We start from the raw sequence: 16375 nt of genomic DNA, 5'->3' as shown, positions 1-16375 counted from the left end.
CTCTGAGACTGTGGCGGCTTTATCTGACTGCTTAAGGGAGCCTGCTGCGCGCAGCACGTCTGCCACATTTATGGTATTTTATTGGCTGTAAAGCACTTTGGGAAATTCTACGAACTTGAAAGGTGCGATGAAAATGTAAGTCTTTAGTGGATTCTTTTGGGAACCACTTGAAAAGGCAGAAAAGGCTTCAGGGGTGGAATTGATAACGATTGAACATCTATTTAGCATCTCAATCAATGGAAAGTGTTTTCAGTGATGCCAGCTTCCCTTGCTAATCCAGACCACTACAAATGAGTCAAGTTAATGGCATGGTCTTCACCACAGTAGCAGCACAGTGTGTCATCTATAACAGGCAGCAGGCTCCATTGAGAGCACCTTCCAACTCACAGTCTCCAGGACTGCAGTCGACCTCTCCCTCCCTCCCTCCATCCCCAAACCCTAGATTACAGCTATACTACACAGACTGCAGCAGGCAATGAAGGTAGCTCACTGTCACTGGGCTAGGTAGCTCACAACATAGAGTAATACCAACAGCATGGGTTCAATTCCTACAACAGCTGAGGTTGCCATGATTGTCCCAACCTCTCCCTTCACCTGAGATGTAGTGACCCTCAGGTTAAGCCACAACTAGCAGTTTTCTCTTTAATTGAAAGAGCAGGCTTATGGTTTTCTGGCACTTTGGTGGCTTTACCTCAAAGAAAGGAAATGTTGCAAATAAATACTGGCAATCCCCCAATCTTAGGAATGGATTCAGCAGACAGTTGCTTGTTGTGGTGGACAAACTGAAGAAGACAAATTGTTCTCTTTCTCCTGAATGTATTGAGGATAGCAGGTGTCAATTCTTCTGAGCCGTACAGGGTGAACATTAACAGCATAAGGTGTCCTCACTGTGAACAGAGAAACGGAACTCTGCCTAGCTTTGTTGCAGCACCATCTACTGACAGCTATAATGATTACAAGTACAATGGTCAAGAAGTTTTTGATAGTCCACAATAAACACAAAGATCTTAGATCATAGAATCCCTATAGTGTGGAAACAGGCCCTTCTGCCCAACAGTCCACACCAACCCTCAGAGCACCCACCCACCTAATCTATACATCCCTGAACACTACAGGCAATTTAGCATGGCCAATCCACCTAGCCGGCACATCTTTGGACTACAGGAGGAAACTGGAGCACCCAGAGTAAACCCACACAGACGCAGGGAGAATGTGCAAACTCCACACAGACAATCGCCCAAGGCTGGAATTGAACTCAGGTCCCTGGTGCTGTGAGGCAGCAGTGCTAACCACCGTGCCGCCCCCAAAGTTGAATGTTTAGTATTAAAATGAATAAAACAAGCCAGCTCGGTGAGCAAGTCAACAACCTCACCCACAACCCGAGCTATAAATCTTTGCTAAAACTTCAGTATTAAAAGCTTGTAAAGCGATGGTTTCCCATTCGAACGGAGGCCTTGCACTAGGAATGACTCGGTTATACTTTATTTCCAAATGTTTCAAAGAATGTTAATTGAAAACAAAACATGCTGGAGATCACAACACGTCAGGCAGCATCCAAGTAGAGAGAGCAAGCTAACATTTCGAGTCGAGATGACTCTTCATCAGAGCTGAAATGAAGTGTGGGAACAAAAGCATTTGTGCAATGGTGGGAGGGGGAGATATTGGATGTCGATAGTACAGACTAAGTGATCGGAATGTGGGAACAGCAGAACAATGGTGTGTCTAACTGCCAGACTGGAAAGAACACACAGTCAAACTGGGGAAGGGGAAGGGGAAGGGGAGGGAGGTTGACAGAGAATGTAACATGTAAGCTAAAAGAAAGGGAAGGAATGGGTTCACAATTTGAAGGTGCTGAACTTAACATTGAGCCCAGGAGGTTGTAAACTGCCTAGTTTGAAGATGAGATGTTGCTCCTCCAGTTTGTACTGTGGTTCGCTGGAGCATTGCAGCATGCCAAGGACAGATAAGTGGGTATGTAAGGATGACGCTATGTTAAAATGACCGGCTACGGGAAAGTCAGGGTCATCCTTGCACACAGACCAGAGGTACTCTGCAAGGCGGTCACCCAGTCTGCGCTTAGGTTCTCCAATGTAGAGTAGGCCACACTGGGTGCAGCAAATACAATACATCAGATTAGAAGAGGTACAGGTGAAACGCTGCTTCACCTGGAAAGACTGTTTAGGCTGTTGGATGGTGAGCAGGGAAGAGGTGAAGAGGCAGGTGTTACACCTTCTATGCGCTGTGGGAATGGTGTGTGGTGTTGGTGGTCAAGGAATGGACTGGGGTGTTCTGGACGGAACGATCCCTGCAAAACGTTGGCGAGAGAGTGAGTGGATGATGTGTTTAGTGGTGGCCTTCTGCTGGAGCTGTCTTAAATGGCGAAGAATGATCCTTGAGTGGAGGCTGGTTGGGTGAAAACAAGGAGGACCTGATCACGCTGTTGTGAGTGATGGCAAAAGGCAAGGATGGAAGCACGGGTGATAGGTCGAATGTGGTTGAGGGCCCTGTCAATCACAGTGGGCAGGAAACCATGGTTATAAAAAAATTAAACCATGCCAACACCGCTGTTTTGGGAAGTGGCATTATCCGACATAGGCAAAGGAACTGGGAGAATGGAATGGAATCCTCACAGGACGTGGGGTGTGAAGAGCTGTAGCAAAGATAGCTTTGGGGGTCAGTGGCTTTGTAGTGGATGGCACTGGACAGTTTATTCCCTGAAATGGAGACGGAGAGGTCAAGGAAAGGAAGGGAAGCGTCGGAAATGGATGATGTGAAAGTTTTAGAGGGGTGGAAATTGGAGGCAAAATATACAAATCTTTCATGGAGCATGAAGTGGCACCAAAACAGTTGTCGATATCCCAAGGAAAAAGTTGTGTGAGGGTGTCAGTGCAGGACTTGAATAAGGATTGTTCCACATACCTCATAAAGAGGCAGGTATAAGTGGGACCCATGTGGGTGCCCAGAGCCACTCCTTTGACTTGACAGAAGTGAGATGAATTAAAAGAGAAATTGTTCAGTGAGAGAACAAATTCAGCCAGGCGAGGAGAATAGCGGTGGATGGGGATTGTTCAGGCCTCTGGTCGAGGAAGAAGCTAAGAGCTCCCAGACCATCCTGGTGGGTAATGGAAGGAGAGGGATTGGATATCCATGGTGAACAGGAGGCAGTGAGGGCCAGGGAACTGGACATTGTCAATACGGCAGAGGGTAGCAGAGGAAACGTTGACGTAGGTGGGCAGGGTCTGGACAAGTGGATAGAGGTTGCGTCAAGGTAGGAGGAAATGAGCTTGGTGTGGAAAGAGCTGGCTGATATTATGGGCTTACTGGGCCAGTCCAGTTTGTGGATTTTGGGAAGGAGGTAGAAGCGGACTGTCTGGGTTTGAGAGACTACAAAATTGGAGGCAGTGGGAGGAAGATTTCCGGAGTTGGTGAGGTCGCTGACAATCCTGGCAACGACTTGATGTTCGGATATGGGGTCATGGCCCATGGGACGGTAGGAAGAAATGTCCGAGAGTTAGCATTGACCCTCTGCAAGGTAAGGATCAGTGCACCAGACTACAGCAGCACCACCTTTGACGGCAGGTTTCATAACAAAGTTAAGGTTGGTCCTGAGAGAGTGAAGTGTGGCACTTTCACAAGAGGACAGGTTAGAGTAGCGAGAGGAGCAGAGAAATTGACACAACCGATGTCACGCAGACAGTTTTCTATGGAGAGATTGAGGGCAGGTAAGAAGCCAGGGGACGGGATCCTAGTGTAGGGTGAATACTGCATGGGAGGAGGAAAAGATCATTGGAACAGGGTAGGGGAGGGGGCACGTTATCCTGCCCAAAGAAGTGAGTGCAGAAACAAATGCGGTGGAAAAACAGTTCGACATCATAGCAAGCCCGAAATTCATTAACGTGGGGAGGTAGGAGTGTGAAGCTGTGTCCTTTTCGGAGGACAGTATGTTCAGCCTCAGAGAGGAGAACGTCAGTAGGCATGGTGAAAACATGGCAAAGGCTGGAGTTGCGGGGAGTAATCTCCGGGGGACAGAAAGGGATGGCATCACTGCGCTGGGAAGGGGTGGGTGCTAAAGGATAGTAAGGCTCTGAGTGATGGGAAAGGATGGCGTCCGAGAGGCAGAAAGGGAAAACGGTGCAGGATGGGTGCTGGAGTCCATATGTTGCTGGAGCTTGCATGCCTTGATGCCTGAAAGAAAGAGAAAATGCCTTTTGTCAAGGTGAAGGATGAGACAAAGGATGAAGTGAAACTGGGGAATGGCACAGCTTTGACAGATGGTGAGTTCATGTTGCTGTAGAGTGGTTGTAGACTGGCGTACTGATCTTTACCTTGTGGAGACTCAACACAACTCTCAGACACTTCTTCCTACCGCCCTCTGGATTATGACCCCACATCCGAACAACAAGCCATTGTTGCCAGGACTGTCACCAACCTCATTATCTCTGGAGGTCCTTCCCCCACTGTCTCCAACTTTATAGTCTCCTAACCCCGGACAGCCCATTTCTACCCCCTTCCCAAAATCCACAAACCAGACTGCCCCAGTAGGCCTATTGTATCAACCTGTTCCTACCCAGCCGAACTCCTACCTTGACTGCAACCTCTGTCCACTTATCCAGACCCTGCCCACCTACGTCCATGATTCCTCTGATACCCTCTGCCGCATTGACAATTTCCAGGCCCTAGCGGCCTCCTGTTCACCATGGATTTCCAATCACTCTATACTTCCACTCCCCACCAGGATGGTCTGAGAGCTCTCGACTTCTCCCTTGAACAGAGGCCTGAACAATTCCCATCCACCACCACTCTCCTCCGCCTGGTCTCTCACTGAACAATTTCTAATTCGCCTCACTTCAGTCAAGTCAAAGGAGTGGCTATGAACATCCGTGTGGGTCTCAGTTCTGTCTGCCCCTTTATGGAGTATGTGGAACAATCCCTGTTCCAATCCTACACTGGCCCCCTCCAACAACTCTTTTCTCAGTACATCAATGACTGTTCTGGTGCCGCTTCGTGCTCTTGCCTGGACCTTGAAAGATTTGTTCACTTTGCCTCCTATTTCCACCCCTCTATAACTTTCACATCATCCATTTCTGACACTTCTCTTTCTTTCCTTGACCTCTCCGTCTCCATTTCGGGGAACAAACTGTCCACTGCCATCCATTACAAAGCCACTGACTCCCATCGCTACCTTCACTACAACTCGTTACACCCCATGTCCTGCAAGGATTCCATCCCATTCTCTCAGTTCCTTCATTAATGTTGCATGTGTTCGGACGATGTTACCTTCCAAAACAGTGCTGCTGACACGGCCTCTTTATTCCGTAACCATGGTTTCCCGCCCACTGTGGTTGACAGGGCCCTCAACTGCATCTGACCTATCACCCATGCTTCTGCCCTTGCCCCTTCCCATCACTCACAACAGCGTGATGGGGTCCCTGTTATTTATACCCCACCAGCCTCCGCATTCAAAGGATCATTCTCCGCCATTTAAGACAACTCCAGCAGAACGCCACCACCAAGCACATCTTCCCCTCGCTCCCCCTGTTTGCATTCGGCAGGGATTGTTTCCTCTGGGACACACGAGTCCATTCCTCGATCATCAACACCACACCCCCTTCCCACAATGCCTTCCCATGTAACTGAAGAAGTTATAACACCTCTCCCTTCACCTCCTCACTGCTCACCATCCAAGGCCCTAAACAGTCTTTCCAAGTGAAGCAGCATTTCACCTGTACCTCCTCCAATCTGGTGTATTGTATTCGCTGCACCCAATGTGGCCTACTCTATATTAGAGAATGCAGACTGGGTGACAGCTTTGCAGGACAACTCTGGTCTGTGCACAAGCATGACACTGACTTCCCCGTAATAGGTCTTTTTAACACAGTGCCCTCCTCGGCATGCTGCAATGCTCCAGCGAATCACAACGCAAACTGGAGGAGCAACATCTCGTCTTCAAACTAGGCAGTTTACAACCTTCTGGGCTCAACTTTGAGTTCAAACTGTGAACTCATTCCTCCCCTTTCTTTTAGCTTTGCTTGTTACTTTCCCCAACCCCAAATCCCTCCTCCCAATGGGACTGTGTGTTCTTTCCAGTCTGGCGTTAGACACACCATTGTCCTGCCGTTCTCACATTCCGATCACTTAATCTGAACTAACAACATCCTTTCTCCCCCAGCACTCCACCCCCTCCTCCCCCATTGCATAAATGCTGCCCCTCAACACTTCACTTCAGCTCTGATGAAGAGATATCTGGACTCGAAACATTAGCTTGCTTTCTCTCCATGGATGCAGACTGACCCGCTATGATTTCCAGCATGTTTTGCTTTCATTTCAGATTCCAGCATCTGCAGTAATTTGCTCCAAGAATGTTAATTGATTTGATTTATTATTGTCACGTGTACCGAGAGAGAGTGAAAAGTATTGCATTATGTGCTATCCAGCCAATCATAACTTACATAGGTACTTCAGGGTAATATAACGGAATGCAAAATATAGTGTTACAGCTACAGAGAAGGTGCAGAGAAAGATCAACTCTAATTTATGAGAGGTCCGTTCATAAGTTTGATAAAAGCAAGGAAGAAGCTGCTCTTGAATCTGTTTGTATGTGTTTTCAAACTTTTATATCTTCTGCCCAGATCTCTGATTATGTTGGCTGCTTTCCCGAGGCAGCGGAAAGTGTAGACAGAGTCAATGGAAGGAAGATAGGTTTTCGCGATGGACTGAGCTGCATTCGCAACTCTCTGTAATTTCTTGCAGTCTTGGGTAGAGCAGTTGCCATACCAAGCTGTGATGCATCCAGATAGGATGCTTTCTAATGTGCATCTAAAAACATTGGTAAGAGTCCTTGTGGACATATCGAATTTCCTTCGCCTTCTGAGGAAGTAGGGGCATTGGTGTGCTTTTTTGACCGTAGCATCAACGTGGATGAACCAGGACAGATTGTTGGTGATATTTACTCCTAGGAACCTGACACTCTCAACCTTCTCCACCTCAGCACCATTGATACAGTCATGGGCGTGTCTTCCACTGCACTTACTGAAGTCAATGACCGGCTCCTTCATTTTGCTGACATTGAGAGAGAGATTGTTGCCTTTACAACATGTCACTAAGCTGTCTATCTCCTTCCTGTACACTGACTCATTGTTGTTTGAAATCCGATCCACCACGGTGGTGTCATCAGCAAATTTGTAAATGGAGTCAGAGCTGATTTTGCCACACAGTCGTGAGTGTATAATGACTATAGTGAGGGGCTGAGTATGCAGCCTTGAGGGGCATTGGTGCTGAGGATTATTGTGGAGGAGGTGCTGTCGCCTATTCTTGCTGATTGTAATCTATAGGTCAGGACATCAAGGATCCAATTGCAAAATGGGGATCAGAGTCCTAGGTCAAGGAGTTTGGAGATGAGTTTGATTGGAATTATGGTGGTTAAGGCAGAGCTAAAGTCAATAAATAGGATTCTGATGTAGATGTCCTTGTTATCAAGATGCTCCAGGAATGAGTGTTGAGCCATTGAGATGGCATCCTGCCGTGGACCTATTGCAACGGTAGGCGAATTGGAGTGGATCAAGAAATCTGGGAGGCTGGATTTGAATTGAGCCATTGATAACCTCTTGAAGCATTTCATAACGATGGATGTCAGAGCCACCCGGCAGTAGTCATTAGGCATACTGCCTGATTTCCTTTGGCACTGGTCTTCTTGAAGCAGGTGGGAACCTCACATAGTAGTAAAGAGAGGTTAAAGATTTTAGTGAATGCACCCACCAGTTAGTCCCTGCAGGATCTGAGTGCATGGCTGGGGACTCCATTCGGGCCATTCACTTTCCATGGGTTCACCCTCAAGAAAGCCGATCTAACGTCTGTGGCAGTTACTGCGGGTACAGGTGCTCCCAAAGCTGTCGGGGCAGGTGATTTTGTTTCACTGACCTTCAGTTCAAAACGAGCAGAGAATGCATTGAGCTCGTCAGGGAAGGGTGCATTGTTGTCAGCAATTCTCCTCGACTTTGCTTTGTAGTCTATTATATCGAGTAAAGTTGACAGTTGACATGAGTTTGTGTGGTTAGTCTGGGACTCCAGTTTAATTTGGTATTGTCCCTTGGCATCCCTGATGGCTTTGCGAAGATTGTGTCTGGATTTAAGAACATGAACATAGAACAAGATCAAACTACCCTGCATACCCTACATTTTACTATCATCCATGTGCCTATCCAAGAGTCGCTTAAATGTCCCTAATGTATCTGACTCCACTACCACCGCCGGCAGCGCATTCCATGCACCCACCATTCTCTGTGTAAAGAACCTACCTCTGACATATACCTTTCCCCTATACCTTTCTCCAACGCCTTAAAATTATGCCCCCTCGAAATAGTCATTTCCGCCCTGGGAAAAAGTCTCTGGCTATCCACTCTATCTGTGCCTCTCATCATCATGTACACCTCTATCAAGTCACCTCTCACCCTTCTTCGCTCCAATGAAAAGATCCCTAGCTCCCTCAACCTTTCCTCATAAGACCTGCCCTCCAGTCCAGGCAGCATCCTGGTAAATCTCCTCTGCACCCTCTCTAAAGGTCCTACATGCTTCCTATAATGAGGTGACCAGAACTGAACACAATATTCCAAGTGTGGTCTAACCAGGGTTTTATAGAGTTGCAGCTTTACCTTGCGGCTCTTAAAATCATTCCCCTGCCAATGAAAGCCACCACACCATATGCCTTCTTAACAACCCTATCAACTTCGGTGGCAACTCCGAGGGATCTACGGACATGGACCCCAAGATCCCTCTGTTCCTCCACAATGCCAAGAATCCTGCCATTAACCCTATATACTGCATTCAAATTCCACCTTTCAAAATGAATCACTTCACACTTTTCTGGTTTAAATTCCATCTGCCACTTCTTTGCCCAGTTCTGCTTCCTGTCCATGTCCCGTTGCAACCTACAACAGCCCTCCACACTATCCACAACTCCACCAACCTTCGTGTCTTCAGCAAACTTACTAACCCACCCTTCCACTTCCTCATCCAAGTCATTTATAAAGATCACAAAGAGCAGAGGTCCCAGAACAGAACCCTGTGGAACACCACTTGTCACCGAGCTCCAGGCTGAATACTTTCCATCTACTACCGCCCTCTGTCTTCTATTGGATAGCCAGTTTTGTATCCAGACAGCCAAATTTCCCTGAATCCCATGCCTCCTTACTTTCTGAATGAGCCTACCATGGGGAACCTTATCAAATGCCTTGCTAAAATCCATATACACCACATCCACTGCACTGCCTTCATCAATGTGTTTTGTCACATCCTCAAAGAATTCATTAAGGCTTGTGAGGCATGACCTGCCCCTCACAAAATCATGCTGACTATTTCTAATCAAACCTTGCTTTTCTAAATAATCATAAATACTATCTCTCAGAATCCTCTCCAATAGTTTGCCCACCACAGAAGTAAGACTGGTCTGTAATTCCCAGGATTATCCCTATTCCCTTTCTAAAACAAGGGAATGACATTTGCCACCCTCCAATCATCTGGTACTACTCCAGTAGACAGTGAGGACGCAAAGATCATCACCAAAGGGGCAGCAATCTCTTCCCTCGCCTCTTGTAGTCACCTTGGGTATATCCTGTCTGGCCAAGGGGACTTATCTATCCTCATGTTTTTCAAAATTTCTAGCACATCCTCCTTCCTAACATCAACCTGTTCGAATATATCATCCTTTTTCACACTGTCCTCACAAATGTCAAGGTCCCTCTCACTGGTGAATACTGAAGCAAAGTATTCATTAAGGACCTCTACTACCTCCTCTGATTCCATGCACAAGTTCCCTCCACTATCCCTGATTGACCCTACCCTCACTCTGGCCATCCTCTTGTTCCTCATATAAGTGGGGAATGCCTTGGGGTTTTCCTTAATCCTACCCACCAAGGCTTTTTCATACCCCCTTCTAGCTCTCCTAAATCCACTCTTCAGTTCTTTCCTGGCTACCTTGTAGCCCTCTAGAGCCCTGTCCGATCCTTGCTTCCTCAACCTTAAGCTTCCTTCTTTCTCTTGACCAGATGTTCCACATGTCTTGTCATCCACGGTTCCTTCACCTTACCAGCCCTTCCTTGCCTCAGTGGGACAAACCTATCCAGTACTCGTAGCAAGTGCTCCCTAAATAATTTCAACATTTCCTGTATAGGTCAGGGTCATCCAACTTCGATGCCTCAGACCTAGACTTCAGTAGGGAATGGATGTCCCACTTCATCTGTAGTTTTGAGATGGGCAGCACTCGGATTAACTTCTTTGGTATGCAGTCCTCTACACATTTACTGATGAAGTCTGTGACGGTAGTGGCATATTCATTTAGGTTGGCCACTGAGTTCTTGAAGATGTGTCAGTCCATCAACCTCAAACACTCACATAGGAGCTCGTCCATTGCCTCAGACCAGCACTGTGTGACTTTACTGTATAGGATCCTCAGGCTTCAGTTTCTGCTTGGTCTGATTTACCAAAATGTGGGCAGGGAATGGAGTGACAGGCATCTTTGCTGGTTGTGTAGCTGTGGTCCAGGATGTTTCAGCCTCTGGTGCGACAAGAGATATGTTGGTGGTATCTTTGTACCACACTCTTGAGGTTGGCCAGGTTACAATGAACAAGGCCTCCGGGTATTCTTTCTCAAGGCTGTTTGTAGCAGTGTATATTTCATCAAGTGCATTCTTCACTTCCACATTCACTGTCACAATAGCAGAAGAAAACTCCCACAGCACATGGTAGAGACAACATTTCACCGTTAGATATTCTAGGTCTGGGAGCAGTAACTCACTAGCGTCACCACATCCAAGTACCAAGAGTTGTTGATCAGGAAGCAGACTCCTCGCCTTTGCCTTTCCCAAGGATGCCCTGCAGTCCATCCATGCATTGAGAAACCCTTGGGTTGTAAGGCGCAGTCAGGTAAAGCAGGAGTGAGCTATGTCTCTGTAAAACAGAGCACGCAGCAGTGTCTCAGGGCAAGTTCTTTTAAATTTTAAAAACTGTCCTCTCTGAAACTAGCTGTGTTTTATGTTTTATAAGGAAAGAACTGAAAGGGTAATAATGTGGAATACAAATGTATTAATGTACAGTTTAGGAGCTGTAGTAGGCCACTCCACCCTCAAGTCTGCTCTGTTATATAATAAGATCATGACTGATCTGTTTGAGTTCCAAATTCCACACGCCTTTCTATCCCTGATAACTTTCCATTCCATTGCCTAACAAGAATTTGTCTACCTCCGCCTCAGAAATATTCAATAATCCCGCCTCCCCCATCTTTTGAAGCAGCAAGTTCCAAAATCGTACAAAGCTCCAAGAGAAACTTTTGCCTTGTCTCCGTCCTAAAAAGGTAACTCCAAATTTTAATATTGTGTCCCCTAGCTCTGGACTCATCCCCAAGAGGACGCATCCATTCAAGACCTTTCAGGATGTTATACACTTCATTCAAATCACTCCCCCTTAAACACCATCCCTTCCAATGATGTCAAGTAGTACCGCTGGGCGGAACATCTTGGAGTTTCAAAGGAATGATGTTTAACATCCAGGTCCTCCTCACAATTTCTGTAACAATGTTTAATATACAGCCATAGCATTTAACTAGAATTAGAATTAGAATTAAGTTTATGTCATGTACTCATGTACAGAAGTACAGGAGTACAGTCAAAAGTCTACAGTGTCACGCCTCACGGTGTTATCTCATGTATGAAGTTCCTAGACACAAATCTTAAATACAAAACAGAGAAATAAAGAAAAAAAAAGTTACATTACCTCACAGGGATTCTTAGTAAAAGTTAGAAAATAAGACATAAAGTTAAAAGGATAAACATTACAGTCAAGATAAACAGATTACAGATAAACATTACATTGCAGTAGTTCAGAGCAGGGAGTTTCCAAACATGGTCTAGCCGGGCTTGCAAGCCATTGACTGCCTGTACTAGTCTCCTCTCCAACAACTGTTTCCATGTTGCCTGGGCTTCCAGCCTGCTCTGCTCCACTCCGACATTCTGCCACTCCAAGGTAAACACAAGATATTAGTTGCTAATATGCCACAATCTGTAGCTTGCTAACCGTTGTATAAAAAAAGCTGCCCTGAAAGGACATTTGTATGGCTCCATCCACTGAAATATAGTTGTCAGTCTCTGGGAGCAGTTAGTCAAGTCTGCTGTTAAACTCAGTGATCTTAGAGTAGTCTCTACCAAGTGCAAGATGCAGTGTTACTTTCCTTATAAGGTAACAGTTAGGTCTTCATCCACTGTAACCTGCTATTTCACTCTTACATAATAAACCTTCCTTGTTACTCAAGAATGTGCCTCTGCTATTGAGGCTTCCACATGATCATCCTTTAACACTTAGTCCCCTTGCAACACTGCTTACATAATCTTTTTCTGGTTAGACAAATAAATGGTTTCCCTCTACCACATTAGACTACCACACTTATCTTGTCCTTAAAGGCTCTCACCAATTTTTATAGATGCATTCTACCTGGATGCATCAGGGCTTGGTATGGCAACTACTCTGCCCAGGACCATACAAAACTACAGAGGATTGTGAACACAGTCCAGTCCATCATGCAAGCCATACTTCCATCCATTAAGTCCATCTATTCTTCTTGCTGCCTCAGAAAGGCAGCCAACATAATCAAAGACCACTTCCAGCGCCGTTATAATTTCTTCCAACCTCTTCTGTTGGGCAGAAGACATAAAAGCTTAAACACACATACCAACAAATTCAAAAACAGCTTCTTCCCCGCTGTTATTATACTTCTGAATGGACCTTTCACATTTTGAACCATATGATGATATCATATGGACTTGTAAGCAGAACAGAATCTCAAAGGAGAAAGACCTAACAGCCATGTCCCTGTTCATAGTCTATGTAACAATGTTTACAACATCAATGTAACCTGTATTTGTTGCTAACATCTCATCAATGATTTCTTGTTCAATACAAGACTATCTTGGCCAGTAATTGATTTTCCTCTACCCAGTAGACCAAGCAGGCCCTGTAAATCTCCCACATGTAAAGAAGATGGCAGCAGAAAACCTATCACATGCTGAGTAACAGGCCCAGTTTATCCATTCATCGAACAGATTAGAGAAGAGTCAACAACATTGTTTCCAAAATGTCTCCCTTTGTACTTAATCAAGATTCTCTCCAATGAGGACTTTCCAACATGGTTGCTTTATTTCCTTCAAAATGCCCTCATCCCTTCCCCTCCCCTCAAAGTGTTCCCCTCGAGTTTACCACCAACCCCTCTAACTTGGGTATTCAAAGAAAATCCTCCTCCATTTCTATCAGCTCCTTTAATATTCTTTCTCCTTAGAATTCTTTCCCCCATGGTACCCTGGTCCACTCCTCAGTCATCCTCAACACATCATCACTTTCCGACATTGCTATGTAAAAGCGAGAGATACAATGCCTGATCTTTCAGTTCCTATTGTCTCACAATCCACGGTCCCAAACATTCCTACCAGGTGAGACAATGATTTACATGAGCATCTTTCAGCCTAGCTGACTGTAGTTGTTGTTTCACAATGTGGCCTCATCTCCACGGGGGTCAGCAAACAAGACTGGGTGTCCACGTTACAGAGCACCTCTGTTAAGTCTGTGAACATGACCCTGAGGTTTCAGTCACTTGTCCTTCTCGATCTGACTGCCATTCTAATCTCTGTGACTTTGGTCTTCAGCATTTTCCTGCAATGAATCTCAACATAAGATAAAAAGCTCAACGTAACCTTGAAGAATTTGAAGAATTGCACGTCAACTTTCATTTAAACACTTCACAGCCTTCCAGGATCAATATGGAGTTCAAGGAAGCATTATTTTTATTTGGCCAGGCAATATGGCTAATTATTCTGTCTTATATGCATTCTAGATACAACTTTTGTTTATGTCAACTTGTCTTGTTACAATCTCCTTTTGGTCTCACACCATCACCTCTATCAGTAATTAATCTCTCTGGTCTTCTAACCTATCACATACTTTCTTATTTCTTGTGCCCACCCCCACCCCTCCCCTACATTCCTCTCCCTTCTCTGTGTGCTTGCAACCTACTGTATCTCCATCTTTTTCCAGGTCTCATTAAAAGTCATCAATCTGAAACGTTAACTTCCTCCAAAATTGCCCTTATCCAAGCTTCCTGCTCCCCTGAACTGAAGTAACCGCACATCCCCTCACCACAAAGGTGTCTCCTCTCAAACAGGTACCAGGAATAGTCTAACATAATCCTTCAACAACTGAATTGTACCCTCTAGAAATCAGTCTTCCACCCGCTTTAACAGATTCCCCTTCCCCCTCAAAGAACTGATCCAGGATCCCCTTTAAATCTGTGCATCCCCCACCAAAAGGTATTCACTGCTTCACCTCCTTTAACCAGTTCTTCCCCCTCTTCCAAAATATTGACTCTCTATTGTCCTTAATTGATGTGTGACCCCAAAATAATTGGCACAAGCAGCCATTTTCCGAATGGTGTCCAATATGTAGACAGAAAGTTGTTGCTTTCACCCAGGTTCACTTGCCAGTGTCCAAACTTTGCACTGTAGGTTGTAAAGACCTTTGATTTGATAAGTCATGCCAAGACATCTTGAATAGTTGGCATGGGGTAGTGGGAAGCCTGATTGAAATCCTTTGAATGTCCTGCACATTCTGAATTTACCATTTCTTCTCACTGCTTCTGTACTGTGATTCCAGTCTATGGGAGCTGTCACTTTCTTGGTCAGTGTCTTTTCCAGCTCCTCTATCGTGTCTTTCAAGCTAGACTCAAGGGAAGCTAAAGCTTTTTGCAGCAAGTGCTGAGTTGGTCTCACAGTGTCATCTACTTTAAGTGACTATTCACCAGGAAGACGTCCAAGGTCAAAAAAAAAACTTTATAATCTGCTCGGATCTGATCAGCAGCCAATGGTGCAATGGCTAGCAAAACACTGCACATTTCTCCTGGCATGTGTAGCTAAAAGGATTTACTTAACATCTGAGACCATAAGATGTAAGAGTGAAAATAGGTCATTCAGCCCATCGAGTCTACACCACCATTCAGCTAGATAATCCTTAACTAGCCTTAAACTGAAAGATTGTTGATCTTCCCATTGCATTTTGCAATTAGAACACTGCTTTTCCCAAGCAAGAAATACTTCTTTTTCTCTGGGGCGATGCCCTCAATATTTACATCCTGTCTTCTGATCTTGTTCTTCCTGCTTGCCCTTCTACAATATCATCCCCTTTCTTCAGTATGATGTTTTTGTTCAGCTTGGACAGTCTGTCAGCATAATGAAATGCCTCATCCATTCCTCTAGCAGTCTATTGACAACCTCAGAGCTTCTGCAAATGTTTATAGCTTTCTTAAGAATACATTCCCTTCCCATTCAGCATTCCCCATTCCCGTTCCCCATCCTGCTCACATTGCAGGATCCATTATACCTAGGGCAATGTCCATGATTACTGATCAGATCATACCTGTCTTACTCATCAATATCCTTCCCCTCCTGTTAAGCTCTGATGTTTACCTGTGTATGAGTGACATTAGTAGCGGGTTCAAACCATACCTTCAAGACCTTCAAAATATCTCCAGTTTGGCTTTTCTGCTCATCAGTGAGAACTAGGGTTCAGTACAGCTGGTAGCACTGTTTCCCCCAGCCCTGATTAACAGAATTGCTAATCTTGCTTGTCCAAGTCCTTTGTTTAATTCTGTAGCTACTTCATAATTTTGTCATTCAGACTGGAAGAAATTCCAATTCTGTCTCATTTCACCACTCATTTCCACAGCACCAGAAATCAGAAAATTTACAGCCTTTCAATAGTTCAACGTTACAGACAACAGTGCTAACTTATCTTTACTATTTCTTACAGTAGCTGGCTCTCCTACAGCTTCGAAAATCTACACAACCTCAGCTGCAGACTCCCACACCATGATTCCTGTACTGTATTTAATGGCCACTTGCACTAAAGTGAAAGCAATTACAGCTGAGATCACATGGTTATGGCAAGTCACAAGTGCCCTCCCAAATACATTACACCAAACACTCTGCGACTGGATTTCTACTTAGTGTTTCCCCCTACTGGAATTAGCAGACAAACAGGGTGCAGCATTCCATGAAGAGGCTTGGTTGTTCTCTTCGACCATAGAATTCCTACAGTGTGTAAGCAGGCCATTTGGCCCATTGAACTTCCAAAGAGCAGCTGACCCAGACCCACCTCCCCTACCCTATCCCTGTAACACTGCATGTCCCAAAGCCAATACACCGAGCCTGCACATCCCTGGATACTATAGGCAATTTAGCATGGCCAATCTACCTGACCTGCACATCTTTGGACTGTGGGTGGAAACCCACACAGACATGTGGACAACCTACAAACTCCACACAGACAGTTGCTCAAGGCTGGAATC

General features: G+C 45.4%; 1 long non-coding RNA gene across 2 annotated transcripts; it reads right to left on the bottom strand.

The window, feature by feature from the left end:
- Positions 1 to 6356: 6356 nt before the first annotated feature.
- On the bottom strand, positions 6357 to 15913 carry LOC125484817. Of its 2 annotated transcripts, none has more exons than XR_007263641.1 (3): positions 15534 to 15913; positions 11859 to 12005; positions 6357 to 8119 (listed from the first exon to the last, which is right to left on the bottom strand). It is a non-coding gene; the product is annotated as an uncharacterized LOC125484817 (long non-coding RNA). The 2 variants fall into 2 exon arrangements; XR_007263642.1 differs by lacking the exon at positions 6357 to 8119 and adding an exon at positions 10081 to 10941.
- Positions 15914 to 16375: the final 462 nt, after the last annotated feature.

The sequence above is a fragment of the Rhincodon typus genome, chromosome 14 (genome assembly GCF_021869965.1).
Source record: "Rhincodon typus isolate 14 chromosome 14, sRhiTyp1.1, whole genome shotgun sequence".
Classification (NCBI taxonomy): domain Eukaryota; kingdom Metazoa; phylum Chordata; class Chondrichthyes; order Orectolobiformes; family Rhincodontidae; genus Rhincodon; species Rhincodon typus.
The sequence above is the reverse complement of the archived record's forward strand: the minus strand, read 5'-3'. Positions and strand labels throughout refer to the sequence as shown.